Source organism: Salmo salar, chromosome ssa23 (genome assembly GCF_905237065.1).
Source record: "Salmo salar chromosome ssa23, Ssal_v3.1, whole genome shotgun sequence".
Classification (NCBI taxonomy): Eukaryota; Metazoa; Chordata; class Actinopteri; order Salmoniformes; family Salmonidae; genus Salmo; species Salmo salar.
This window is the reverse complement of record NC_059464.1, coordinates 47,148,668-47,153,079: the sequence shown is the minus strand read 5'-3', so window position 1 is coordinate 47,153,079 and position 4,412 is coordinate 47,148,668.

Genomic DNA, 4,412 nt, shown 5'->3' with positions numbered 1-4,412 from the left:
TGCTGGCATGTCATGCCTAAATTTGCTAATCTTGCCAATGAAAAAATCATTAAAGTAGTTGGCAATATCAGTGAATTTTGTGATATCTATCTGATTCAATGAATGATGGTGTTGAGTTTGCCTTTTTGCCCAAAATTTCATTTAAAACGTTTTACTATCATTCTTCATATCATTTATATTTGTTTCGTCTTCTTTTTGTTCTGTTTAGTCACATGATTTCTCAATTTGCAGTAGGTTTGGTAATCGGTTAGACAACCAGACTTATTTGACATCCCTTTTGCCTCATCCCTCTCAAACGTAACATTTTGTTACGAGGTGTATGAGGTATGAGGTGACTACCTCAAGCTCTAAACATTCAGAGTTAGTAATCACACCTGTGGGGAGAGGGGCATTCTTCCTACCAAACCACATGACCTTTGTTTTTGTAGGTGTTCAGAACAAGGTTAAGGGTAGAGAAAGCTTGTTGGACACTAAGAAAACTTTGTTGTAGAGCGTTTAACACAAACTCCAGGGAGGGGCCAGCTGAGTATAAGACTGTATCATCTGTATATAAATGGATGAGAGAGCTTCCTACTGCCTGAGCTATGTTGATGTAAATTGAGAAGAGTGTGGGGTCTAGGATCGAGCCTTGGGATCGAGCCAAAGACCCCTCAGAGGCACCAATACTCCTTAGCTGGCCCACAAGAATGGAATGGTCTACCGTATCAAAAGCTTTGGCCAAGTCAATAAAAATAGCAGCACAACATTACTTAGAATCAAGGGCAATAGTGACATCATTGAGGACCTTCAAAGTTGCAGTGACACATCCATAACTTGAGCAGAAACCAGATTGCATACCAGAGAGAATACTATAGACATCAAGAAAGCCAGTCAGTTGATTATTGAGAAGTTTTTCCAACACTTTTGATAAACAGGGCAACATAGAAACAGGTCTATAACAGTTAGGATCAGCTTGATCTCCCCCTTTCAATAAAGGACAGACCGTGGCTACTTTCCAAGCAATGGGAACCTTCCTAGAGAGGAGAGACTGGTTAAAAATGGTCAGAGATATGCTTGGCGATGATGGGAGCAGCAACCTTAAAGAAGAAAAGGTCTATTAGTAACTGGAGTAAGTCATTTCATAAATCTATCAAGTGTAGAGTCTTGTTGCTCCTCATTAGAAACCACAGACCAGCAAATATTATTTATATCTCCAACATAGGAATCATTACAAAACATATTGTAGGACCTCTTATACACAATATTAGGTCCAGCCTTGGGAACTTTGGTTTTCCTAGATATGGCTTCTATATTATGATCAATACATCTGATGGATTTGGATACTGCTTTACAGCAGATTTCTACAGCATTAGTAAAGATGTGATCAATACATGTTTATGATTTAATTCCTGTGCTGTTAGTAAATACCCTGGTAGGTTGACTGATAACCTGAACCAGGTTGCAGGCTCTGGTTACAGTTTGAAGCTTTTTCTTGAGTGGGCAGCATGACAAAAGCCAGTCAATATTTAGGTCAGTCAGAAAATATACCCCTCTGTTGATATCATGTACATTATCAAGCATTTCAAACATATTATCCAAATACTGACTGTTAGTACTTGGTGGTCTATAGCAGCTTCCCACCAGAAAGGGCTTTAGGTGAGGCAGATGAACCTGTAGCCATATTACTTCAACAGTATTTAGGATCTGCAATTGTAACAGTAAGCAACTGAATGTAGCCATTATTATGAGTACATTTTGCATGGATTGCTAAGGCATAAGAATATGAAAGTATGTATTCTTATTTAAAATTTACCCTGAACAAAAATATAAACGCAACACGCAACAATTTCAAACATTTTACTGAGTTACAGTTCATAGAAAGAAATCAGTAAATTGAAATAAATTAATTAGGTCCTAATCTATGAATTTCACATGACTGGGAATACAGATATGCCGCTGTTGGTCATAGATACCTTAAAAAAAAGGTAGGGGTGTGGATCAGAAAACCAGTCAGTATCTGGTGTGACCCCCATTTGCTTCATGCAGCGTGACACATCTCCTTTGCATAGAGTTTATCAGGGTGTTGATTGTGGCCTGTGGAATGTTGTCCCAGTCCTCTTCAACGGCTGTGTGAAGTTTCGGGATATTGGCGGGAATTGAAACACGCTGTCGTACATGTCAATCCGGAGCATCCCAAACATGCTCAGTATGAGACATGTCTGGTGAGTATACAGGCCATGGAAGTACTGGGACATTTTCAGCTTCCAGGAATTGTGTACAGATCCTTGTGACATGGGGCCGTGTATTATCATGCTGAAACATGAGGTGATGGTGGTGAATGAATAGCACGACTAAGGGCCTCAGGATCTTGTCACGGTATCTCTATGCATTCAAACTGACATTGATAAAAATGCAATTCTGTTCGACGTCTGAAAGCTTATGCCTGCCCAAACCATAACCCCACCGCTACCATGGGGCACTCTGTCCACGACTTTGACATCAGAAAACCACTCGCCCACATAATGCTATCTTCCCGGTACAGTTGAAACTGGGATTAATCATTGAAGAGCACATTTCTCCAGCATGCCAGTGGCCATCAAATGTGAACTTTTTGCCCACCGAAGTCAGTTACGATGACGAACTGCAGACAGGTCAAGAACCTGGTGAGGATGACGAGTACGCAGATGAGCTTCCCTGTGACGGTTTCTTACAGTTTGTGCAGAAATTGTTTGGTTGTGCAAACCCACAGTTTTCATCACCTGTCTGGGTGGCTGGTCTCAGACGATCTCACATGTGAAGAAGCTGGATGTGGAGGTCCTGGGCTGGTGTGGTTACACGTGGTCTGCGGTTGTGAGACCAGTTTGAAATACTGCCAAATTCTCTAAAACAACGTTGGAGGCGGCGTATGGTAGAGAAATCAACATTAAATTCTCTGGTAACAGCTCTGGTGGACATTCTTGCAGTCAGCATGCCAATTGCACGCTCCCTCAAAACTTGAGACAACTGTGGCATTGTGTTGTGACAAAACTGCACATTTTAGAGTGGCCTTTTATTGTCCCCAGCACAAGGTGCACCTGTGTAATGATCATGCTGTTTAATCAGCTTATTGATATGCCACATTTGTCAGGTGGATGGATTATCTTAGCAAAGGAGAAATGCTCACTAACAAGGATGTAAACAAATTTGTGCACAACATTTGAGAGAAATAAGCCTTTTTGTGTGTATGGAAAATGTCAAGAATTTTTTTATTTCTGCACATGAAACATGGGACCAATGATTTACATGTTGCATTTATATTTTTGTTCAGTCTACCACAGTATAAGTCACAATACCCACAAAACCTAACGGTCAAACAGGGAAATGGTTCCAATAATTTTTCCACCATTCATTGTTTCAGTGTTCCTAAAATCCCCTATGGGAAAAATGAATGGTGGAAAACGATGGAAAACATTTCACAGTTTGACCAAGGTTTTATGGGTATTATGACACCTCCACTCTGTTGATCTACTGTCTTTTTTAATATCTAATTTATACAGTTCCGTACCTGTCTATTACTGTTATGTATTATATCATTTTATGTAGTTCTGTCCTTCAGCTGTAATTGTCTATTAATGTTATGTATTATATAATTTGATGTAGTTCTGTCCTTCAGCTGTAATTGCCTATTATTGTATTATGTTATGTTTTATGTATAAGACGTGCCTTTGGCAACAGGATATCAGGGGCCTGCTCAGAGAAAGCATTCGTAAGTAGAGTGAGGACATACTGCTCCATCTGATATGGTAGTCTGGTCATCTTAATGATGTTAGTCATTAGAGCAAAGTTTTATTGAAGTGTATGAAATGGTATTCTTATTTTGTATGTGACTGGTGGATGCTACTGGGGTGTGTGTGGTGCGGGGAAATGAAAATGGAGAACGCAAATCAAGAACTCCATAAAGAGAACAGGAGGAAAAATCCATACCAAGGGGACTTTACTCATTTTATTAATGTCCAAAGGCCGCGCACCATACCTTAGCTAACCCTTATGGGCTGTAGACTGTAACTCGTTACACTAATACCGTAGTTAAATTAACCCTTTATGACTGTAAAAGGGTAGCACGGCAAATGTTTGGTTTAGTTCATTTCTATGCACTAGATAATGATGACTCGGGTTACATTTATTGAACGGAGTGGATTGATGGATCTCTAAAAAAAAAACACGTATGTAACTAAAGTGAAGAATTAAGTGTTAAACTTCAACTGGAGAAAACATAAACGGTGCTGTCCTATCTTCTTCTTGTGTCAGCGTGAGGGCGTCCAAGAGCGTCCTGATTGGATGGAATAGGCAAGCCTTTGGCAGTCCTGAAGGCCAATCAGATTGATAGGGACGGACTTTTTTTTTACAATTCGGAAAGGCTGTTGTGAACCAATTACAGACATGCCAGCGGTCTA